This window comes from Lissotriton helveticus, chromosome 4_1, assembly GCF_964261635.1.
Source record: "Lissotriton helveticus chromosome 4_1, aLisHel1.1, whole genome shotgun sequence".
In the NCBI taxonomy this organism is placed as follows: Eukaryota; Metazoa; Chordata; class Amphibia; order Caudata; family Salamandridae; genus Lissotriton; species Lissotriton helveticus.
In genome coordinates, this window is record NC_136063.1 from 76,538,643 (window position 1) to 76,565,066 (window position 26,424).

At 42.8% G+C, this 26,424-nt stretch overlaps 1 pseudogene across 1 annotated transcript in view; it reads right to left on the reverse strand.

The window, feature by feature from the left end:
- Positions 1 to 779: 779 nt before the first annotated feature.
- LOC144828349 (uncharacterized) overlaps positions 780 to 26,424 on the reverse strand; it is a 31,841-nt pseudogene continuing 6,196 nt past the window's right edge. The window contains exon 3 of the transcript XR_013610429.1: positions 780 to 5,462. The product of XR_013610429.1 is annotated as an uncharacterized LOC144828349 (transcript). The remainder of the gene's footprint in view (positions 5,463 to 26,424) is intronic.

Here is a 26,424-nt window from a genome sequence, read left to right on the forward strand (position 1 = left end):
GCCGGAGCTGGGAGGGAGGGGTTTGGAAGAGGGAGGGGGAAAGGGAGTAGGGAAGGGGGTTGTGCGGTGGACTCTTCAAATGAGGTGGGTGGGCGATGGGTACAGTTAATCAAGTTTTTCTTCTTCTTCATGTTTCATTTATGTACCTAACATTAAATAAAAATAAAAAATATTGCAATCCTACACATTAGGGATTCCATGTAGTGTTAAATGTGCATTGACTGCTGGTCAGCACTTGTTTGTAATAGCAGTAGGTACGCCATTAGTTAAAATAGATTCCAAGTGTAACACAAACTGGGTTGTAACCTTTTAATAGTCAAGCTTGAAAAACCAACATAACTAGTTGATCCCTAAATACTAGAGGATTAATCCCCAACACCACGGATTGCTCTGGTAATAGGTTTGTGAGTATTGTGGACAAGCACAACTCAAAGTTCCAGCAAATAAGTACCGGACCAAAACTTTGGCAGCGCCATGTTGCATGGATTCTGCTCAGGAACAGAACTATGCTTTGAACCACAGAACATCAGCATTTAGGAACTGAGAAACCATACCACTTCAGTATCTGTGAACCTGAGCCCAAGTACCTCAGTATCTATGAGCCAGAGTGCGACTATATACAGTGCCTTCCTTGCTCCCATACCCTTTCCAGAGAAATAAGTGAGTTGGCACCCAAGAACACAACACTCTCGACCCTCTCAGGGATTGCCATAACATGACCCACCCTTTTGCTCTGTCACTCATACTTGTCAACAATCAGATAAACCAGAGACACAAAGAACGTTTGTAAAATATATAATTAAAACTATTGTGCTCTAAGATGTAGTACGTGCACCACAATCAGACAACAAATGCATACCAAAAAGATCCTTAGCATGGTTAACAAACCATATACCATAAAAGGCCCTGTCATGTTATAAGACAGCTTAGCCGAATAACCCACCTTTCTACTGAAGCTAAATGATTATATATTGTAGATCGCTGGGATTTGTGGCGGACCCCGTACCTTAGCATACATAGGTGGATGTTTTACATCTCAGATGACGCAGCACTCTTGCTTTGGGACCTTGATTCAGTGTGTGTTTTTCAGGACCGCTGACCACAGTTATATGACAAGATATGTGTGCTCACAAAGAGAAGCTGCATTTTCTTGTTATGCCTAAATGTTATTGACTGACCAGAGAAAATAACAAGGGGCATTGTTGTTTCACCATTTTTTGTGTGTTCAGATTAAATCACAGGAAAATAATAGAAAACGTACAGTTTCTGCGCGAAAAGGCAAGGTGGCACATAGGCAAGCGGGGTATGAAGCAACGTGTGCAAAATTAAATGGCCCCTTAATGTTTACAGTTAGGCTAAAATAGTTAAAACGACAATGGGCACTGCAGGAAACACACAACAGTGGTTTTCCCTTTCAAGCTAGTCTTCTCGGCTCAAACCCCTACTGGCCATCCTGCCAGAAGATAACACCTCTTACCCTGGGCAGGTTGTTCGCTCCTCTTCCTGAGAGTTGTTCTGACATCTTCCCAAGGAGGGAGCATGCTGTCTCAAGGACAACAGCTGTGTGTAACCAAAGAGGGTTACTGAAATGTTTTTGGGCAACTACGTGACAACTTTGTAAACAAATTGCCATTTATAAAATATAGTTACATTAAACTCAATGTGGGCATCTAGCTTGATTTAATGCAATGATTCTTTTGAAACCTTAAAGCTTCACCTTTAGTAGCTCCATTTGGAAGTAACCAATACTGAGTTGCGAGTGTGTAACTCCACACTAACCAATGGGACTACTAGTCTTAATACAGTGAAAACAACAATGCAGGGTTTTTGCTGTCAGGACATGTAAAACATAACGGATATCCTTCTCTTTACTATAATGCTCCCTCCCTTTGAGGCTTGTTAGACCTACCTTAGCTGAGGCTTGCAAGTATTAACGTTTAGGCTTTGTCACAAATGGAAATGGCACAGTCGAGTTAGCAGATTTAAAGCTGCTCTGCCAGTCTGCATTGGCATGTGTGGGAGAGATGTTACACCTTCTCACACATTAGGGACCAATTTATTAGTAAACTTTTACCAATTGGAGATAAGCCAATCAAACATACACTTTTAAGGTACATAGTACATGCACTAAGGCCTGGAATGCAGGGTCCACAGGCACTACAGAGCCATTACACAGCACAGCAACAGTAGGGCAAAAAGTATACAGGGAGCCTGTAAAAAGAGTCTCTCTCACACTTAACTACATAATTAAGCATTGTTCTTGGGTTTTTCATTATAGCATTTCACATACTCATAAAATAAAAATAAATCTTTAAAAAAAACAATGCTAATAAACAGCTTATTACATGTTACGGATCTCCATACGCCATGATGTTTCTTCATGAGAATTTGTCACAAGTCAGTCACATTGCATTGAGGATATAACATGCAATTTTGTCACAATAAGACATTTTTAAATCTTGCTTTGTTGTTGCAAAAAAGGTTTTTTGCACATTTATTTTGACAGGTGAGTGTCTACATGTGTGCATATAAATTTATGATACAAGTAGTATTTTTTTAAAAGGACAGCTGTCATTGCGAGGGGGCAAACAGTTGACATTGCGAGGGAATCTTAGAAAGTGAGTGAATGGGGTAAAACAGACTTTAAAAAAGCTCTTGATTTGACACCATGGCGATGATTATCTTTACCTTTATACTTTCGACAATTACACACGCATTTATATTTACCAGTCTCGTACCCCAGTGCAGGGCAAGACAATATTTATAATATGAAGAAATTGTCAAATAACAGAATACGAAAATAAAAGAGAGGACTCTTATTGTATATTGGATCTGACTTCGGAATTCGCTCTTGTATCCATTCTATCTCCCAAATGCTGATATATTTCAAGTCACCTTGCTTCACTAGTATTCCACATTGTGGGCTATGAGTTTTCTACAATGAAATGCTTCTAAGATTATTTTACAATATCTGCATTCTTGTGAAGCTTTTTTCATGTATGCCACAATGAATTGCCTTTATTGAGGGTATCTGAGTGAAGTTTTTTCTAGATTCAGAACAAAGAAAAGGTTTCTCTCATTAGTATGAATTCTCTGGCAGTGATTTCTTATCAGTAACGATTTCCCTACATTCTGTGCATGGATACAGTGTCTCACTAGTGTGGGTTATTTGATGTCTTAAGAGATCTTTCTTCCTAGTGAAGCCCTTCCCACATTCAGTACACCAATGCGGTTTCTCACCAGTATGGATTCTCTGATGCTTCAACAGTGTAGCCTTCACAGTAAAGTTTTTCCCGCATTCTGTACACGGATAGGGTTTTTCACCAGTGTGGGTTCTCTGATGTTTCAACAAAGTGCTTTTCACAGAAAAGCTTTTCCCGCATTCTGTGCAATGATAGGGTTTCTCACCAGTATGGATTCTCTGATGGGTGAGCAGCGTACTATTATGAGTAAAGCTTTTGTAGCATTCTGTACACTGATAGGGTTTCTCCCCATTGTGGATTCTCCGATGCGTCAACAATGTGCTCTTCTCAGTAAAGCTTTTCCAGCATTCTGTACACGGATAGGGTTTTTCACCAGTGTGGATTATCTGATGTTTCAACAAAGAGCTTTTCATAGAAAAGCTTTTCCCACATTCTGTGCAATGATAGGGTTTCTCACCAGTATGGACTCTCTGATGGGTGAACAGCGTACTATTATGAGTAAAGCTTTTCTCGCATTCTGTACACTGATAGGGTTTCTCCCCATTGTGGATTCGCCAATGCGTCAACAATGTACTTTTCTCAGTAAAGCTTTTCTCGCATTCTGTACACTGATAGGGTTTTTCACCAGTATGGATTCTCTGATGAGTCAACAAATTGCTTTTCACACTAAAGCCTTTCCCGCACTCTGTACACTGATAGGGTTTCTCACCAGTATGGATTCTTTGATGCCTCAACAGTGTACCCTTCTGAGTAAAGCTTTTCCCGCATTCAGTACAGTGATAGGGTGTCTCACCAGAATGGATTCTCTCATGCCTCAACAAAGTTCTCTTCTCAGTAAAGCTTTTCCCACATTCTTTACACTGATATGGATTCTCTGATGCCTCAAGAGCGCATCCTTCTGCGTAAAGCTTTTCTCGCATTCTGTACACTGATAGGGTTTCTCCCCAGTGTAGATTCTGTGATCTTTCAAGAAATTGCTTTTCATAGTAAAGGTTTACCTGCATTCTGTGCAATGATAGGGTTCCTCACCAGTATGGATTCTTGGATGCCTTAACAGCGTACCCTTCAGAGTGAACCTTATTCCAAATTCTGTGCATTGGAGGGGGTTCTCTCCAATATGGAATATTTGGTGTTTCAACAAACTGTATGTCTTAATGAAGCTTTTCTGACATTCTGTACACTAATACGGTTTCTCCCCATTATTAAGTATCTGATGTACCAACAGTTTGTTCTTTGCAGCAAAGCATTTCTCTCAATCTGTACACTGATAGGGTTTATCAGCGGAATGGAAAGTCTGATGCATCATCATCAGTGTGCTGTTCTCACTGAAGCATTTCCTAAATTTTGTACAGTGCTAATGGTTTCTGACCAGTATGGGTACTCTGATGAATGTACTGTATGCTAATCCAAGTGAAGATTTTCTCACATTTGGTACACTGATAGGGTTACTCACCAGTATTTATTATCTTGTGCTTCACCAGTGAGCCCTTATCAGTGAATCTTTTCCCACTTTCTGTAAAGTAACATGGTTTCTAACCAGTATGAGCTACATGACAACAGTGATTTTTTCTCAGCAAAGTTTTTCTCACATTCGTTATACTGAAAAGGTTTCTCGTAAGCACAGATTTGGTGTTGCTTTACAAGTGTGTCATTCTAGGTGTAGCTAATCCCACATTCTAGACAATTATAGCGCTAACCAACTGTATGGACTCTCTGGTCTCTCAACAGCTTCTTTGGAGCTCTTCCCACATTCCGTACACTGGAATGACCTATCCTTAGAAGGAATTATTTGACACCTGCGCAGCAAAGAACCTTCAGTGCAGGTTTACCCACATTCCATTTACAGTGGGATTTTTTCCCCAAAAAGCATTCTTCAACAGAAATGTTCTAGGGTCAGGCTTTTCTCACACTCCTTGCACTGGTGAAACCTATCCTCAGGATATTCAGATTAACTGCTCTAATTTCGCATTAGAATTACAATTTTGGGAGTTCTGAGTGAACCCAAGGTTTTCTCACTCGGTATACTCAAAGAGATGATCTCTGGTGTGCATCCTTTAAAACTGTCCATAAAGATGTGCTCTGCATGAGCTTTTTCACACACCAGATCTGTGTTTCTTCCCTGAACGTATATATCATAGGGTGTGTATCCAGGTCCAACCTACAACCTCCAGCCAATGGGTTTTCTCAGACTCTATACACTGATACGGTTGATCATCTGGTGCTGGCGTGCTGCACGTCTTTTCATCAGGTTGTTCAATTCTGTGAATGAGAAACAAATTGGTGAGGATGGGAATGACATCAAAGGGAATATAAGAGACAGAGAAACTGGATGAGGAAGATGTGATTTTGAAGAGAAAGGCATAAAAGGAGGGAGGAGAAAAGCAAAGGGATCTTCACTCGAGCTGTTACGGTTTAATGTCACAGTTAGAGCATAAACGTAAAGTACACTTTCTGTGCTGGATTCTGTAGAGGCAAGATGGCGAGGGTGGACGTGTAAGCCGGCCGCTCCTGATGCCGGAGCTCGCAAAGCGCTATTGTGGGGGAAAAAGGAGTTAAATATGCCGCTGAACTAATACCCTAGAGTACTTGTGAAGCTGTCAATATTTGAGGAGCATACTCATACTGATTCGGTATAACGCCGGGAAATTCGTTGCCCTCATGTGGTGTTGAAAGCTGATTGCTTCTGCAGCGCTTGCGGCTGGGTTGGGTAGGCTCCGCCGAAGCCGCTGGGCGTGTACTGTGTGCGGACTCCGCTGCAGGGTGATTGACTTCACCTGGAGACGGCTTGGTGATACTCGAGGGAAACTCAGGCGGTTGATGGTGATGCCGCCGAAAGGAGCGCGAGGGAGACGGCAGGTGCTGGAAGAGTCACAAGCTGAAGGAAACACTGGTGCGGGCAGCAAGAAGCCAGGTAACTCTGTTAAAGGTACAAAAATTGACACAAACGTTGTGGGGGCTAAAACGGACGTTGGAATGACTAAAACTATTCCGGCAATTTTCTCAGCTGGTAAAGACAAAACAAAAAAAGGTAAAAAGCTCGGCCATACTCAGTCAGAGTCATTGCATGGTACGGACGGAGAAGGGGAGCAGAATATGGAACTTTCGCAGGTTGTTACCCCCTCATTAAACCCCTCTCCGAGTGACAATATACTGGAAAAACAGAAAGATAAGGAACAGCATATTAGACGAGATGATGTGGGCTTAAATGTCCCTTCTTGTGTTTCTGGTGGAACCCAGATGCTGGATGCTTCTGAATGCACTGCTACTGCTGCTGTCACTCCAAAATCTAGAATGGTAATGGAGAGTAGAGAATTGGGCAATGGGGGGATCATGAATGCAGATGGAGATATACAAATACAAGCACAAGATGCGGAATCTGGAGATTCCTTTTCTTTATCTGAACAGTCCACTTCATCATGTGAGGACCTGGTGGCAAATTTTTCTATATAGGTGAATGGGGTTGGTGGCAGCGATCACACTAGCATCTGTCTTGAAGACTCCGGTGAGTTCATGTTAGGCAGCCCCCATATTGTTCGTAAGAGACTAGATCATAAGTCTGGCAATGTTGAGGCTGAAAAGGACCAATAAAGTGCTCTACAATCGCAAAAAACTCAGCCTCTTGAGGATATCTCTTTATCTTTAATCTATCAATCAATTATGTCTCACCGGGAGGAAACAAGTGTAGAAAGCCAGAGAGTCCCAAATTTGTGCCGGAAGCTACAAAATTCGGTTAGACGTGTCGCCAAACCCTGTGCGGACTTTACTTCAAGATTTAACGAAGCAGAAGCGTACATTTCTAATTTAGAAGATGAATTTGTGGCTCAGATAGCTTTGACTGAATCTTTACGTACTATTAAAGAGGAGACGCAATGGAAACTGGCAGATATGGAAAATCGTGAACGAAGAACAAATCTCAGAGTGTTACAGATTCCGAAGGACAGGAAGGACAGGCTTCTCGCAAATTTATAGTTGATTTGTTTACAAATGCGTTTCCCGAGCTTACTAGATGGGACTAAGACAGAGAGATTGAACGAGCACATTGATTTCCATTTAATATTCGTATGAAAGTAGGCCAAATGGCTGACAAACCAAGAGCTTTTTTAATCTCTTTCAATAGCTCTTTGGCTAGGGAGGATGTTTTTCACCTAGCCCGACCAGATAAGAAAAGAGCGGGGAAGGACTTTGAGTTTTTTGTAAGGCCGGATTTCTGCCATTATACCGCAGAGAACCGCTGGCAGTTACGCTAGCTTATTCCGTTATTTCAAGCCAAAGGGGCTCAAGCATTTTTCATGAATCCGGTAAAACTCAAAGTGATTTTTCAGGAGCGTGCTCTTTTTTTTTTTTACTAATGAGGGCTCTGCTAAAGAGTATTTAAATTCCATCTAGGATTTTGGTTGTGGTATTGTGGCATAGCTGGTGGGAAGGGATAATGTTTAATTGTATAAAAAGGTTTTTCTTTTTGGTGAACTTCCTTATCCCGCCTTCTACGCCAGGCTGCTCTTCTGGTTGTTTTGCCTCTTTTCTTTTTCTCATTCTTTTTTCCCCGTTCTTCTTTTTCTTTTTTTTTGTCTATGATTATTTGCTCTCCGCCCAGCCAGGGGAGGAAGGATTTCCTCTCCTATATGACTAGGACGGGATTTGCGAGCGACGGCATTGGGTGAATGGAAGCTTGTCATCTACAGGACTGTGGGTCCTAAAGCCTAATTAAAGGGGTGGGTAGGGAAGGGTTGGGGTGTGGGAATTGGTGATGGGTGGTAGGGGGCAGGGGCACCTAGTTGATGTAAAAGTAAAAAATTCCACTGTATCAAAAAGGGAAATAAAATAATGATACAGTCCCGAAGATATAGTATTTTGTTTACAATTGTAGTAATACTTGGAATAGGCCTTATCTTTTTTTTTGTTTTTTAATGGCTTGCAGGGGGGTTAAAATCTGTACTTCAGATATATGTTGCCTCAATAATTATTCAAAACCACAATTGGAGCATAGAGGGAAGAAAGGACAGGGTCGCCCTCCACTCAAAAGTTTTAGAACAAACAAAAGACCCTATCCATGGACGTCAACAGGTGTCAGTTGCTAGGGAGATAGAACAGTCTATGTGTACTGATAACTACTCCAGAACCCTGCAAGTTGTGTGGGGATAATTTCACTGCACTGCGCCCAAATTCATGTAAAAAACCCAAAGTTTCCTTGGCAGAAACACCGAACAACAATTTGTCTGACCCACCTAGGTCGATAACAAAGATCCACATCCACGGTGTTGGATCAAGTTCTCCTTAGAAAAAATGTGTGAAAACCAAGTGACACCTCACGGAAACACCACAAACGGGGTAACTGGTATGTAATTTCCAGACAAGACCCTGTCTCATCATCGGTAGTCACTTGATTCTCAAAGAAAGAGAGAAATTAGTGTCCAAAACAAACAACCAAAACGTGTAACAAACAGTGGAAAGCAGAGAGCATCTGCTAGTGACAAACACACAACATAAATAAGTACATGAAATACAGCATCTAATTCCCTTAACCAACTTCATTCGTAGGGGGAAAAAAAAGTATGCTGAACCACTAAAAAGGCTGGTAGCTATTCCTGCATACCATTACCTAATGCCAGTGCCGACATGTTTCACTGCCACATGCTTTTAGGCAGTTTCATCAGGGCTGCACTATATGCTGCCACTCCACTCTTGGACACTTGTTCTTTGTTAACTGCCAAGGAAAAACAGGCATATAAAACTAAGTTAAAAGCATGTAAACACATAAATGAGTGGCCGTATGTGTCGTGTTATATGTAAAAACATTGTTTACCCAGAGACACCCATGTTGCTCATACCGGCCGCCTCGGGGTTGGGAGAGATGTAGGGGTACTCCAACCGTGAGTTCCTACCTTCACTTAGCTTGTAGCTTTCTAATGAGGCAAACAAAAGAACATGTAGCCAGGTATCAGAACATATATACATAATGATGTAAAATAGGCTCCAAAGCCTTCACAGCGCTTAGATGCTAGCATTCCGGCGTCACGTATTTACACGCACTTGGATAATGCAACAGGAGCAACAGTCAGCTGCCCCTGACTGTGTTTCAGTTTTCTGTATCAAACTATCCTTATCAGCCCACTTTCTAGCCAATAGTCCAACAGTACTCGATATCAGAGCTTCACCCGGGTTTTGCTGCCATGATGTCAGGACCTACGCTAGAATAGTATCATCTAGGCGACAAATGTTTACTCACGGTATAGGTGATGCGGAAATCGAAAGTTAATTTTTACGGGGAACCAAGACCCTTCCATATTTCTGGTGCAGCTGCTCGAATTTAGAACATGCGCAGTCACACCAACCGCACTCGCGCTCTGATTTAATCAAACACTTATCATCGTTGTAGCTCTTTCTGAGCGTCTGAGCAGAACAAAACCACTCGCACACATCGCACTCGCGCTCCGTCTGGTTAGATACTTCTCAAACACTTATCATCGTGGTAGCTCTTTCTGAGCGTCTGAGCAGAACAAAACCACTCGCACACATCGCACTCGCGCTCCGTCTGGTTAGATACTTCTCACCGTGGTAGCTCTTCCAGAGCGCCTCGTCTCAACCACAGTGTGCACCTTCCCCACAGGCCGTGATGAACACCAACAGCGGTATCCGCCCCCCACCCGCGGTCACCTGACCTCATTGAAATTCGGGCAGACATCTTACAGCAGTAAAAGCTGTCAGAGGACCGAATCCAGGGAATGTCAATCGGGATCAGCCTCCATAAACAGAACTTGTTGCTAAATGTAGCACCACACATTCGATTAACATGTAAATTTCCCTTTTTGTTAAGAACACACAGTGGACACATTGGGAGGGTGTCGTAAACGGCGGCCATCTTGGACTAGTCAGAAGAATTATGATAAGCGGCCCTGGGTGTAGCAATATGCTACAGAAATGGACTCAAAAGCTGCCTACCAGGTACAAAATGATTCTATTTATACCAAGTACTAGAGGGCTAGCAATAGTGTGTCACTCTATACCACTAAGGCTTTATTTATTTCAAATGACTCATAGCCTTCATCTCTATGTCTTAAGATAGGTCAAGATGTACTGTCTATTGCAGGTATTACAGGTGCTATGCACGCCCAAGTTAATCATTTGGGTGGTTCAAAGAGTTTATGGACTCACAGCTTAATCCTATTCCATTCGATAATTTCATTTAGGCCACATTGATCTGTTTTTTCGCTGTAGATCCAGCGTGCTTCCTTTGAGAGCAAAATGCTCTCTACGTTCTGAGGGGTCCCCTTCACCTTCTCTAGCACTGTCCAAGTAAAAGTATGTTTCTCTTTAAAACAGTGTTGCACTAACTTAGTTGTTAATTTGCCTGCCCTTATAGTGCTTAGATGCTCTTGCACTCTCACTTTGATTTTGCGTGATGTCAGTCCTATGTAGTGTAAACCACATTGACACGTCAGTCTGTACACCACCTGGGTGGAATTACAGTTGCTAAAATGGTTAAGAAACCATTCCTTTCCTGATGTGAGACTCACACTAGTGCTCTTCTTAGTGAGTGGACACACAGAGCATGTCCCGCACGGATAGTGACCATTAGGGACAGTAGATGAAACACTGTTTACTTCAGTTGAGACTCGAGAATGTACTAACTTGTCTTTTAGATTGCACGATCTTTTGAATGCGAATCTGGGGGGCGACATTTAGAATTCATTGTTTGATAACAGTGACCAGTGCTTTCTAATCGACTGTCTGATTTTGGTCGCCACTGGGTCATATGTCATCACCACCGGTACGCATTCTTCTCTTTGTTTAACAACTTTCTCCAAGAGAGCGCTTCTTGGTGTATTTACAGCTCTCTTTTTGGCTTGTCTGACAACCTTGCTGGGGTAATTCCTGTTCGTGAGTTTGGTAGCCAATTCCTCTGATTGCTCCAAAAAAGTGTTGGTAGAGGAGCAATTTCGTCTATATCTTAAAAACTGCCCCACCGGCAAGTTGTCTCTCAATGCCCTGGGATGGAAGGAATTATAAGACAATAGGGAATTCCTGTCTGTGGGCTTCTGGTGTACACTGGTATTGATCATGTTGTCTCTATACTCAATGTCTAGATCTAGATACACAGCCTTGTGCCTATCAAAGGTCCAGGTAAATTTAAGGTTGGCATCTTGTTCATTGAGCCACTCCAAGAATTCAAGGAGATTCTCCTCCGTGCCAGACCAGATGCAGAGCACGTCATCTATATATCTAAAAGTTATCTAGAAGTTATGCGCCTACTGAGTGTTAGGACTAATTACCAGCCCCTCAGTAGGGATCCACTGGAAGATCTATTGAAAATTATTCGTGAGATGGTAGGAACAGCGAAAGAGAAGAAATGGATTTCAGTGAAAGAGGCGGAGTTCCTGGTTAATACCAACTCCAGGACTCCGTCCTTTTACATACTTCCTAAAATCCATAAACCCATGCGTCCACCACCGGGACGCCCCATTGTGGCTGGGATCCAATCTGTCTTAGAACCACTTTCTCAATATGCGGATTTCTTCCTTAGAGAATTGGTGGTAAATCAAAGATCATTTGTCAAGGACACCACTGACATCCTTAACACTCTGGAGGACAGACAGTACAATCCCAGTGAAGAATTTTTTGTCACCATTGACATTGAATCCCTGTACACCTGCATACCCCAGGACCCAGCGCTGGTGGCAGCAGCCCGCGCCCTGGGGGATCAGGAATGGTTCTATGATACCACCCAGGCTTTTGTACTTCAATGTATTGAGTTGGCCCTAACAAGAAACTATTTCAGTTATAAGAACCAGCTATATCTTCAGGTGTCGGGGACATCCATGGGGGCTACCATGGCTCCAAGCTTAGCCTGTATCTATGTTGGGCAGTTCGAGGAGCACGTCATCTATCCTAACAGCAACCCCTTCCAGAGTAGTCTCCGGCTCTGGAAGAGATATATAGATGACGTGCTCTGCATCTGGTCTGGCACGGAGGAGAATCTCCTTGAATTCTTGGAGTGGCTCAATGAACAAGATGCCAACCTTAAATTTACCTGGACCTTTGATAGGCACATGGCTGTGTATCTAGATATAGACATTGAGTATAGAGACAACATGATCAATACCAGTGTACACCAGAAGCCCACAGACAGGAATTCCCTATTGTCTTATAATTCCTTCCATCCCAGGGCATTGAGAGACAACTTGCCGGTGGGGCAGTTTTTAAGATATAGACGAAATTGCTCCTCGACCAACACTTTTTTGGAGCAATCAGAGGAATTGGCTACCAAACTCACGAACAGGAATTACCCCAGCAAGGTTGTCAGACAAGCCAAAAAGAGAGCTGTAAATACACCAAGAAGCACTCTCTTGGAGAAAGTTGTTAAACAAAGCGAAGAATGCGTACCGGTGGTGATGACATATGACCCGGTGGCGACCAAAATCAGACAGTCGATTAGAAAGCACTGGTCACTGTTATCAAACAATGAATTCCAAATGCCGCCCCCCAGATTCGCATTCAAAAGATCGTGCAATCTAAAAGACAAGCTTGTACATTCTCGAGTCTCAACTGAAGTAAACAGTGTTTCATCTACTGTCCCTAATGGTCACTATACCTGCGGGACATGCTCTGTGTGTCCACTCACTAAGAAGAGCACTACTGTGAGTCTCACATCAGGAAAGGAATGGTTTCTTAACCATTTTAGCAACTGTAATTCCACCCAGGTGGTGTACAGACTGACGTGTCAATGTGGTTTACACTACATGGGACTGACATCACGCAAAATTCAAAGTGAGAGTGCAAGAGCATCTAAGCACTATAAGGGCAGGCAAATTAACAACTAAGTTAGTGCAACGCTGTTTTAAAGAGAAACATAATTTTACTTGGACAGTGCTAGAGAAGGTGAAGGGGACCCCTCGGAACGTAGAGAGCATTTTGCTCTCAAAGGAAGCACGCTGGATCTACAGCGAAAAAACAGATCAATGTGGCCTAAATGAAATTATCGAATGAATTAGGATTAAGCTGTGAGTCCATAAACTCTTTGAACCACCCAAATGATTAACATGGGCGTGCATAGCACCTGTAATACCTGCAATAGACAGTACATCTTGACCTATCTTAAGACACAGAGATGAAGGCTATGAGTCATTTGAAATAAATAAAGCCTTAGTGGTATGGAGTGACACACTATTGCTAGCCCTCTAGTACTTGGTATATATAGAATCATTTCATACCTGGTAGGCAGCTTTTGAGTCCATTTCTGTAGCATATTGCTACACCCAGGGCCGTTTATCATAATTCTTCTGACTAGTCCAAGATGGCCGCCGTTTACGACACCCTCCCAATGTGTCCACTGTGTGTTTTTAACAAAAAGGGAAATTTCCATGTTAATCGAATGTGTGGTGCTACATTTAGCAACAAGTTCTGTTTATGGAGGCTGATCCCGATTGACATTCCCTGGATTCGGTCCTCTGACAGCTTTTACTGCTGTAAGATGTCTGCCCGAATTTCAATGAGGTCAGGTGACCGCGGGCGGGGGGCGGATACCACTGTTGGTGTTTATCACGGCCTGTGGGGAAGGTGCACACTGTGGTTGAGACGAAGCGCTCAGGAAGAGCTACCACGGTGAGAAGTATCTATCCAGAATGAGCGCGAGTGCGATGTGTGCGAGTGGTTTTGTTCTACTCAGATGCTCAGAAAGAGCTACCACGATGATAAGTGTTTGAGAAGTATCTAACCAGACGGAGCGCGAGTGCGATGTGTGCGAGTGGTTTTGTTCTGCTCAGACGCTCAGAAAGAGCTACCACGATGATAAGTGTTTGATTAAATCAGAGCGCGAGTGCGGTTGGTGTGACTGCGCATGTTCTAAATTCGAGCAGCTGCACCAGAAATATGGAAGGGGCTTGGTTCCCCGTAAAAATGAAATTTCGATTTCCGCATCACGAAGACCGTGAGTAAACATGTGTCGCCTAGACGATACTATTCAAGCGTTGGTCCTGACATCATGGCAGCAAAACCGGGGTGAAGCTCTGATATCGAGTACTGTTGGACTATTCGCTAGAAAGTGGGCTGATAAGGATAGTTTGATACAGAAAACTGAAACACAGTCAGGGGCAGCTGACTGTTGCTCCTGTTGCATTATCCAAGTGCGTGTAAATACGCGACGCCGGAATGCTAGCATCTAAGCGCTGTGTAAGGCTTTGGAGCCTTATTTGACATCATTATGTATACATGTTCTGATACCTGGCTACATGTTCCTTTGTTTGCCTCATTAGAAAGCTACAAGCTAAGTGAAGGTAGGCACTCACGTTTGGAGTACCCCTACATCTCTCCCAACCCCGAGGCGGCCGGTATGAGCAACATGGTGGTCTCTGGGTAAACAATGTTTTTACATATAACACGACACATACGGCCACTCATTTATGTGTTTACATGCTTTTAACTTAGTTTTATATGCCTGTTTTTCCTTGGCAGTTAACAAAGAACAAGTGTCCAAGAGTGGAGTGGCAGCATATAGTGCAGCCCTGATAAAACTGCCTAAAAGCATGTGGCAGTGAAACATGTTGGCACTGGCATTAGGTAATGGTATGCAGGAATAGCTACCAGCCTTTTTAGTGGTTCAGCATACTTTTTTTTTCCCCTACGAATAAAGTTGGTTGAGGGAATTAGATGCTGTGTTTTATGCACTTATTTATGTTGTGTGTTTGTCACTAGCAGATGCTCTCTGCTTTCCACTGTTTGTTACACGTTTTGGTTGTTTGTTTTGGACACTAATTTCTCTCTTTCTTTGAGAATCAAGTGACTACCGATGATGAGACAGGGGCTTGTCTAGAAATTACATACCAATTACCCCGTTGGTGGTGTTTCCGTGAGGTGTCACTTGGTTTTCACACATTTTTTCTAAGGAGAACTTGATCCAACACCGTGGGTGTGGATCTTTGTTATCGACCTAGGTGGGTCAGACAAATTGTTGTTCGGTGTTTCTGCCAAGGAAACTTTGGGGTTTTTACATGAATTTGGGCGCAGTGCAGTAAAATTATCCACACACAACTTGTCGGGTTCTGGAGTAGTTATCAGTACACATAGACTGTTCTATCTCCCTAGCAACTGACACCTGTTGACGTCCATGGATAGGGTCTTTTGTTTGTTCTAAAGCCTCAATAATTATAACAAGAGAAAAAGGGTTGCTGCAGAACTTCGTATAATCCAACCAGATTTATTGTGTATTCAAGAGACACATATTCCTTGGGGGAAACACAATATGCTGACAGATTTAGGGTTTTCAATTCTAGTTGCCTCACAGCTAACTTCAGTGGCTCAAGGGGTTGCAAGATTAGCTAAGCCGGCTATACAGACAACTGGTCGTTTTTTAGCGGATAAATTGGGGCGCTGGGCTATTTTGGAATGCGTTTTGGGGAGCCGTAAATTTACACTCTGCACTATTTATGGGTCCAATTTGGATGAATCGGTAGTCCTGGAACATTTAAGTTTAGAACTTGCATCTTGGCCGATCCCCCTAGTAGTATGTGGAGATCTTAATATTAATTTGGTAAAGAAGGAACTACAAAGTGGGCTACAAGGATATAGGGGACGGAAACCTAGAGGTTTTAAAGCTTTATATAATTTGATAAATGATCATGGACTGGTTGGTGTGTGGGATAATCTTCATCCAACTGATCCTGGTTATGAATTTTATTTTTTTCCTCACCAGAAATTGGTACGCCTCGATTATTTTTTCATGCCTATCTCATATCTTACAGGGGCATTGGTTCATATATTTCCTAGGATCACTTCTGATCATGCTCACATTGTGTCAGAAATATCAGTATTTATTGTTAATTCCATACCAAGAGCTTTTTCATTTGATCAGAAACTGAGTTTAGTTGATAGTTTTAAAGAATATATGAGTAGATGGATTAAGGAGTTTTTTTTAATGTAATAGACAATCAGCTCATGTAGCGATTATATGGGACACTTTCAAGGCTTGTTTTAGAGGCGAAGTATTGAGTTTTGGTCTATATCATCAAAAGAAAGCCAAATTAGAGCTACAATAACTGTATTCTAAGCTGAGAGTAGCTGAGGCAAACTTGACTCAAGGGATTGCACAAAGAAAAAATGTAGCGGACTCCGAGACTAATGCTCCAAGATGTCGTGCAAATATGAATATTCTTTGGAACAGGGAAAACGCCAGGAAATATTTGATTAATAAAAAACAATGTCATGAGTATGGCGAGTAGGGCTACGGCTACAGATGAAGGAAGCTTCCCAGCGAATTGCGGGTCTTAGGGATTGTTTGGGTGTAATGCGACAAGATCCTCAAGGGATACTGGTAATTTTTCATCAGATTTATACAGAGCTATACACACAGCAGAAAACACTGGATGTTGTAAATAATATATTTATGGTGGGGAACATACCACAGGTATACCCCGAGAAGGCAGAGCTATTAGATATTAGATAGCCCAATTACAATGGAGGAACTAGAGGCTGCTACTAATAACTTGGCATTGGGGAAAGCCGCTGGACCGGACAAACTTCCTGGGGTGGTCTACAGGGTCTTTTTTCATGAGATTAAGAACGCAATGTTAGCTTCTATCAGGGTTGCACAGAATGGGCAAGCTCCCAAATCATGGGACGAGGCCACAATAGGGATTTTTAAAAAGAAGGGGAAACCGTCTGAAATGCCTGGATCTTATCTTTGGTTAATTGTGACGGAAAAATCTATGCGAAAATATTGGCTAATCGGTTGGCAAAGGTTATCCTCCAACTAGTATCGCTGAATCAGCATGGGTTTATTCCCGGCCGGGGGACGGTTGCACATATTAATAAGGTGACGTTGTTCGATATAGCTCAGGTTGAAGGACGGGAGTTGTGGTTAATAATATAAGATGCTAAAAAGCCTTCAACCGTGTGGAGTGGGATTATTTGTGGAACATTATGTATCGGGCAGGATTTGGGAATGGGTTTATGCAGGCTTTACAGATACTGTATAAAGCACCGGTTGCTAGAATTGCTGCAATGGGCATGGTCTCAGAGCTAGTGAGAATAACCAGAGGAACTCGGCAAGGATGCCCCTGTTCTCCCTTGCTGTTTGCTTTGTACATCAATCGTTTTATAGACTTATTGAGAAAAGTCCCCTAGTTAAACCTTTTATAGTCTGGGAGATCTCTCACTCTTTTCGCCTATGCGAATGATATAGCCATTACTACAGTAGACCCAATAACCGCTCTTATAGAGGTGGAGAGCTTAGCAAAAGAATTTGCACAGGTATCAGGTTACAAGCTTAACATAACTAAAACGCAAATATTATGTACAGATAATATTGTGTTAAATGATGTGAGATTGGTGAAAGAAGTTACATATTTAGGGATTAAACTTCGAGCATCGATGAAAGAATTGGTAGAAACTAACTGGTTGGATATAATGACTAGGATTAAGGAATCCCTAGAAAGATGGGGGCGACTACATTTTACACTGGTGGGTAGAGGCAACATTTTAAAAATGAATATTCTGCCTAAGGTGCTGGATCTATTTAGATCAATCCCCTTAGAAGTGACGCAGGAACAACTCCAACAATTGCAATCTGGGTGTGCAAAATGTTTTGGGGCCCCTGGCAAACCTAGACGAGCTACAAGGATTATGACTCTTCCAAGAGAGAGGGGGGCTGGTCGATACCCGATTTTACTTTTATTATCATGTATGATTTTTGTTAAAGATACGAGTACTGCTGACCGGGGAAGAGGTTAGTAATGCAGCGGATGTCTCCTCTATTTTTCAACTGCTGCTTGGGTCGGAGGTAAAGAATTGTTTGTTCAGAGACTTTGATGGCAGTTACTTTAAAAGGACACTTTTTAAAGTAATGGATGCTGTCTTTAAGGTGTGGAAAGGTATATGGAAGATATTTTCGTTGGAGGGGCTAACATATTTTACACCCACAACTGCCTTTAAGATTCTCCCACCCATTTTGTGGGATCGGGTGGCGTTAAGCTGGAGAAATAAAGACATCTTGCAGAGTAGAGATGTTTGAGAGGCTGGGGGCGTACTTTCCTATCTATTTGGATTTGACAAGGCAATTTAATCTGCCCAGCAAGCAGTTTTTTTAAATTTCGTCAAATTCAGGACTTTCTTGGTCTCTATTGTTTAATATTTTTTGTTCAGTTTCAAGGTTGGCATTTGTGTAGTGTTTTTCGTTTCAGATTTTGTGTTAGTAGATTTATATCTATTTGCGATTTATTTGCGTTTTCTTATTTGTATAAAAAAATCCTAAATGTTCTGGCGTGGAGTGGCGCTTGGCTGGTGGTGTGTGTGGACTGGTGCTTGGCTGGTGGTGTTTTTGGATTGGCGCTTGGCTGGTGGTGTGTTTGGACTGGCGCTTGGCTGGTGGTGTGTGTGGAATGGCGCTTGGCTGGCAGTGTGCGTGGACTGGCGCTTGGCTGGCGGTGTGTTCGGACTAGCGCTTGGCTGGTGGTGTGCGTGGACTGGCCCTTGGCGGGAGATGTGTTTAGACTGGTGCTTGGCTGGCAGTGTGTTTGGACTGACACTTGGCTAGTGGTGTGCATGGACTGGGGCTTAGCTGTTGGTGTGTGTGGACTGGTGCTTGGCTGGCAGTGTGCATGCACTGGTGATCGGCTGGCGGTGTAGGTGGACTGGCGCTTGGCTGGCGGTGTGTGAGTAGTGACTAGCTGCTGGTCACTACACACACTGCTAGCCAAACACCACTCCACGCAATCCGTGAGCTGGTGTGGTTGCTGTGTTAGGAATGTGGGCATGTGAAAGTGATGGGCCCTTGAATGGCGCCATCTGCTGGTGTATTGTAATGTGCTGGGCCCCGGTCTGGCGGTGTGAATGGTTTTGTATTTGTCACACTTATGTAAGGTGTATGAATGGCCTATAAAGAGGTTGGTGCCTTGTCGTGGCTTTACAGCTCACAAGCTGTGAGTCAATGGTTCAGTTTCTCGGCCTTTTAATTATTAACAGTGTATTTCTTTTTTGTGAAATCTCTGGTTAATACAACTATATATACTGAACCATCACTCCCCCTCATGACAAATCCAACCAGTATGTATGTGTGCTTGAGGAATAGGTGGTTGTGTAGAAAAAAAATACTTTCTGTTTTTGTCAAGCAGGGTGTACCTTGTCCCTTTTTGTGAATGTTGTAATGTGTTGGTTAAGTGCCTGGTGGTGTGAATGGTCTTATGTGTATCATGTATGAAAGGTGTGTGAATTGCCTGTAAAGCAGTTGGTGCCTTGACGTGGCTTTACAGCTCAAGTGCTGTGAGTCATTGGTTCGTTTTTTTTGTCCTTTCAATTATTGACAGTGCATTTCATTTTTTTGGAATTTCTTGTTAACAAAATTTTATATACTGAACCATCACTCGTCCTCGTGACAAATCCAACCAGAGTGTGTGTGTGATTGAGGAATAGATGGTTGTGCAGTAATCTTTGTCTTTTTTGTCTCTCTGCCAAGGTGTACATTTCATCTAAGAATAACCAACCAACTGTAGATTTTGTCGTAAACTAAACACCCATGGGAGTACATAGTGATGTCTCTCTTGTGGATCCCAACAAGTTATCTTACCCACAATGTCCTGCAAACTTCAAAATGTGACTGACATTCTCCTTGCATTATTGTTCTAAAATGTTCACGCTGCAGAAAGTTACACCAAATTTCCAACCCCCCAACATTTCTCCAAGTATCCCAATAGATATGGTACCTCACTTGTATGGGTGGGCCAAGTACCTGTGGCAGGGAAGGGCCCAAAACCTGTTGATGCAACATCAAAATTACCTATCACAAACCAACCTGGTTTTGCAAGGAAGTCCCATGAGTTTTTGGCCCTGGGCTCGGCGGCCATCTAGGGAAACCTACCAAACCCATACATTTCTGGAAAGTAGACACCTTGGAAGTCCAGCGAGGTATGGCCTGCATGGGTCCCCCAATATTCTCCTACCCAGAATCCCCTGCAAACCTCAAATGTTGCCCAAAAAAAAAAAAAATATCTCACATTTCTGTGTGGGAAAGTTAAGACTTTTGCAGCGCTGCAGCACCAGTATCATATGGCTGATTCGGAGCGCTTCTGCTATATACATGTTCGACACACACTTCACACACATTTCAAGCCCGGGACCGCTCCACCGGAGTCTTCCCCTCTGGAGGATAGAGTACTGGATGGTCATCTCCCTGATAGCACCATCTCCCTGATATACAAAAAGCTAGTCAATATTCTCTCATACCCTCTCAGGGCGCTTAGAGAGAGGTGGCTCAGGGACGGCATTGAAATGGATGACGAGGAGTGGCATTAACGGGGCCCCAACTGGTGCGAATGGGTAGGGTGGATGAAGGTGCTTGCAGGAGGGGATGTGGCCAGCTGGGTACCTTTTTCCACATAGTTTGGGAGTGTACATACATCCAGCCCTTTTGGCGCGAGATCCACGACATTATTAATGCTGTTCTGTCAGTGCAGCTTCGAGTGGAGGCCCGCAGGTGTCTTCTGAACATTTGAGAGCCAACTGATTTGAATATTAGTCAGACACAGTGCGTAACGTTGGGGCTAATGCTGGCCAAGAAGTATATCGCCCAGTAGTGGGGTGCACTGGACCCGCCCACGGTTCAGGATTGGGAAACGGACTTGGATTGGGCTATGTTTCGAGAAAAGACTGTGTATGTAGCAAGTGGGTGCCCTTAGAAATGGTCTTGGGTGTGGGGCCCTTGGAATTCCTACCATGGAGAAATATGCCAGCTTCCTTTGGCCCCTGAGGTGGACGAACCCTCGACACCCTAGACGTTCCATTGAGATGTTTAAATGTTTCTGTGAGTTTTCCCGCTGTACCGATGATACAGATTGTGATGCTCCCTTTGAACTGTGATGCTTTGCTTTGTTATTTTTTCAATAAAAAATGATTTACAAAGTAAATAAAATAGAAAATGAACATGCACAAAACAGAAAAAAAATTATCAATAAAATATATTATCTTTAGTACAACTTTGTCTGGCAAGACTGATCATTGCGGAATAGCCCTTTTGTTGAGCCCTTTGCAGGCCACTAGTAAAATTACAGGTCTGATAAGAGTACTCATATATTTGATTGTAAATGACAATGCCTTTTATTTATGTTTTGGTTTGTAAAACATAAATTAAAGGCATTGTCATTTTTTTTTTTTTTTGGTAATCCTCATATACCATTGATTGGAACTCTTGATGGGAAACTGGCATCTCAATGCACTTTGGTCGTACTGATCCGGCCCTTATTGGAATCGGCCAAGAGCAAGGTGGTAAGCCTGCACCCTCAAGTGGCCACTACCTTCCCATCCATACACCTTTTCACCAACCTGTGGGCGCCCAGGCTACTTAGGAGTCCAGGGAACCAGCAGGGCTCCAGATAAATCATTGGAGAACCAATCATCGAAGTTGCCATGCCTCCAAGGCCGCCCAAACATTGACCTGACTTGCGGGATCACAAGCCATGTCTGACTTACTAGTTATCATAATTTGCCGTAAGCAACTTGGGAAAGTGGGGGGAATTGGGTCCTTCCAGGCTCTACATATCTCACGCCTTGCGAGTAAGATAACATAAAATGCGAATTTTGTGGGGAGATCGTTTACCTTATAAGCCGAAATAAGCCCTGTTAATATAGTGAAGGTAGAGATTGTGATGGGAATAGAAAGAACAATTTCCAGAAATTCACTAATCTTGCCGCAATATTCTTTTAGTTCTGGACATTCAGCAAACATGTAGACGTCATCCGCTTTTAGATGGCCACATCTGTGGCAGTGGTAAGCTAAGTTAGACTATTTAGCCAGTTTCTTAGGAGTTATATACACCCTATACATTGTGTACAAATGATTTCTTTTTAATGCTGCTGGCTTGATTGTTGCGTTTAAAATGCTGAAAGAGTCGTACCAAAAGCCCATAAAGGTCCCACTGCCCATTGTTATAGCGTTGCACCACAATTTGTTTACCTCCACTTCTGTCACTTCCTCACCCTCTAGCAGCGCTAAGTACCAGAACGATATTTGGCTCTTCCACCTGCCGCCTCTCATCACCTCATCAAATTTAGGATTTTACTTTCTGTGGGTCTTGTTGGCCTAGTTGCTCACCACCCAGATAATTGATAGTATTTGAATCTGGTGAGGGTTCCCCTTGTCAGATTGAAAAACCTATCCCAACTCAAAAGCCGTCCTTCCTCCTGCAAATCTCCCCAACAGTTCAGCCCCGCCTGTTTTAATGGTAGTGACAAGTGGTCATTTAGGCATGCTGGAAGGGCTGGTGAATCCCATATAGGGGCCTGTAACGCATCGTAAGGAATATTCAACTTGTTCCTCACGAATACCCAATTTTTCAGGGCTGTCCCCAGGATCTTCAGCCTTACTTTTTTTAAAATTTCGGGTCCCCAAACTTAAAGAGAAAATAGTCTAATCCCTGTGGGACGTCCTGTAGTAAGGCGGAAAATAGCAGACCCATAGATGATTGATCCATTTGGCAAGCCATTAGTCTAAAATGTTTGAAATGGAATGCCTGGCAATAATGGAGTAAGTCTGGAAAAGCCAGCCCTCCTGTTTTTAGGCTTCTTCTTAGTTTTTTCCAAGAGATTCGCGGGGCTTTAGAATTCCAAAAAAATGAACCCAATTTCCCTTGCAGCTTTTTAATTAAAGATAATGGAAATGCTAGAGGAATAGAATTGAATAAGAATGTGATTTTGGGGAGGATAATCATCTTCAGAAGGTTCACCCTCCCATAGATATTTAAGGGGAGAGAGGACCATCGTTGTAGTAAGGCATTTGTGTCCTTAATAACTCTGTCTAAATTAATTTTGGGGATTTCTTCAATTTTTTTGGCTAGATGGACTCCTAAGTACCTCATTTTATTTTTACTCCCTAACATGTCTACCTGCTGATTCCATTCCATTATTTCCGTTTTCTCTTTGTTGATTGTGTACCCGGAGATTTCACCAAAGCCTTCTGCGAGATGTATAAGTCTAGGTATGGCTTCTTCCGGGTTTGAGGTATACATCAACAGATCATCTGCATATAATGCAAATTTCAGCTCTAAGTCCGCGATCTTAAATGGTTTAATTAGGGGGTCTGATCTTAACATGCAAACAAAAGGCTCAATATATATATTAAACAAAAGGGGCGACAGGGGACAGCCCTGTCGAGTGCCTCTTGCAATAGAGATCTGATCCGTGAGGGAGCCGTTTACTAGAATTTTTGCTGTTGGAACAGAATATAGTGACTTGGTGGCTGTAATAAAGTTATTTGGGAGGCCGAATTTGGCCATAGCCATCCAGAGGTATTCCCAATCTACCTGATCGAAAGCCTTAGCGGCGTCGACTGCCACGATGGTCAGGGGAAGCTTTTTCTCTTGAGCAGCATCTATTGCCGCGACTACTTGAAAGGTCAGTTCGTTAAGTTGTCTATCTGGGATAAAACCCCTTTGGTCACAATGTACGATAGATTTTACTACCTTGGCCAGCCTAGTCGCCAATACCCCCGCAAACACCTTATAATCGACATTTAATAGAGAGATGGATCTGTATGACTCTATCTTGCTTGGATCTTTATTCGGCTTCAGTAGTAGTGCGACTATGGCCTCAGCCCATGACCGTAGAGCCTGCCCCCCTTGAAGTAAGATTTCATTAAATAATAATGTCAGGACTATAGCTATTTGTTCCAATACTATCTTATAGAGTTCCACAGGAAGCCCATCCGGGCCTGCGGTCTTGCCTTTAACCATTTTCGACAATTGAGTCCTCACCTCTCCTTCCCTTATCTGTGTCTGACAACTCAGGGAGCTGTATATTATGTAACCAGGTTTCTGCCTGCTCCCTGCTCAGAGAAGTATTAGGACCGTATAGGGACTGCATGTACCTCTTGGCCTCATTTCTGATGGAATCATCTTCATTCGTGGTTTCCACCGTGCTTGACATTAATAGGTTAGCAATCTGATTCCTCGTCCTGTCAGCTCGGGCTTTCCACGCGAGAAGGCGCCCACATTTCTCCCCATACGCAAACTGTTATAGTTTGCTCACGTCCCATTTGTCCTTTAGGTCTTTATCTTGCTCTGCTTGGTATTCTGCTCGCAGGATATCTAGTTCCCTTTGGAGGGGGAGCCTGCTATGGGACTGCTCTGCTGATGCTCTCTGCAGTTCAAGTTCTTTTGCTTTAATTTTCAGTAGACGTGCTTCCCTTTTCTTCCTCCCCAGTCAGTTCTTCCTTATCATCAGGGTGGCTAGAAGACCTCGGGTGAAAGCTTTGTATGTCTCCCAAACAGTTTGTTTACTTTCTGACTCGTTGTTAACCCTAAAAAACTCCTCCGACTGAGTCACCAGGTCCTGTCTGACTTCCTCATCAAGTAATAGTGTCCGGTCTAAGGTCCACCTCCTTTGCTGTACTTTTTGCCTCAGCTGAATTACCATTTCCACAACTAAATGATCAGACAAAATGGCCGGGATATAAATTATAGAGTCCACTGCCGAGGAAAGAGTTTTGTCCAATAGAAAAAAATCTATTCTGGAATGATGGCCGTACCTTCTGCTGTAAAAGGAGTAGTCCCTTTTCCCTGCGTTTTTAAGTCTCCAGATATCCATTAGATTAAAATCCCGCATGATGTTCTTCAGCTCCAATCTAGTTTTTTTTGGGGGGAGTGAATCTCACTCTAGAGGTACGATCCAGATCTTTATCAAAAATTGGGTTAAAATCGCCCCCTAGAATTAAAGGACCATCTGTCTCTATTGAGCTGCTTTTAAGTTTCAACAATGCCCCTGGAGCGTCCAGATTCGGACCATAATAAACTGCACATGTGAAATGGGTGCGCCCAAACATTAGAGATGTCACCAACCATCTCCCAGAGTGATCTGTTTCATGTTTCGTAAGCCTTATCCCTGCATTTGCCCTAATTATTATAGCCACCCCTCTCGTACTGCCCGATTGCTCTGAGCAGACAACATCCTGGATCCACCTGCATTTTTTAAAAACTTGCTTACATTCCTCCTTCTCTAAATGAGTCTCCTCAAGTAGACAAATATGTGCTCCCGAGTTATACAGAAAATCAATTATCCTGCGGGTTTTCTTGCTGTCCCTCAGCCCATTGACATTCCAACTGATGAATTTTATTTTACATGTCACATTGGCCGAATTATGATGTATCCACAGAATGATTCATTAACCAGCTCCCGGAAAAGATGAAATTTTTTTTTGTATATGAGGATTTTTTTCTGCTTTTTCCCCTGCCCCCAGCCCACCTACCCACCTCCCATGAGGAACCCCCCCACTTTTTTCTTCTGGCGATCTTGTCGCCAATTGAAAGGTCGCCGGAACCCTGGATGGTGGTCCGTCTATTGTGTACTAAACTAAATACAGACACCTAAACGTTATCCTTAAGTCCTACCTATACACCCTAAAACTATTGGATAATCCTAATTCTTCTGTGTGTGTGGGTTCATGTGTACGGATAAACCCAAGTGTGCTTTTTATATATATTTTTTATTTTCCTACTTGTATCATTCTTTCCCCCTCCCATAGCACCCGACTGTGTGTAATTTCATTTCAAATTTCCCAGAAAATATATATTTGTTTATTTATTTATTTATTTTTGCTTTCCTCCCCAACAATCAGTTGTGGACTATCAAAAAAAATCATATACAATCTTAAAATATATATCTTAATGGTCTTACGCTATTGATAGTTAACTGACCCCAGACGATATATTCAAATATGATTATTTTTATATTTTGTTAACGTGCACTATCGCGCATTAGGGTGAGAAAAGCATCAACTTCTTGTGGTAAAGTGAAATTATGTGTTTTATTTCTTCACACCACTCTCAAAAAGGCTGGGAACTTCATTTGCACTTGTGCGCCCATGCTCTTTAACTCTGGCATCCGGTTCCCCAGCTCCCACTGCCTCTGCGCTGTTACCTTCCCTACATCCGAGCATATGAGATAATGAGCTGAGCCGATTTGTAATGTTTTATCTTGCAGTGCCCTGCTCAGAATCAACTCTTTCACGGTGAAGGTGAGAAAGTTTACCAAAATCTTTCTTGGGCCCGACCTCCCCGCATGCAGCCTGTATGGGTCCCTGTGCGCTCTTTGAATCAATCTCAGCCTCTAGATTAATATCTGGGCTGTCTTTTAGGACTCCCTCTCTTAGGAGTTTGCAGATGAGACCCTTGACGTCACCATTTTCTGTTCCCTCAGGAATTTTCAGGAATTTTAAGTTGTTTCTCCTTGAGTGAATTTCTAATCTTTC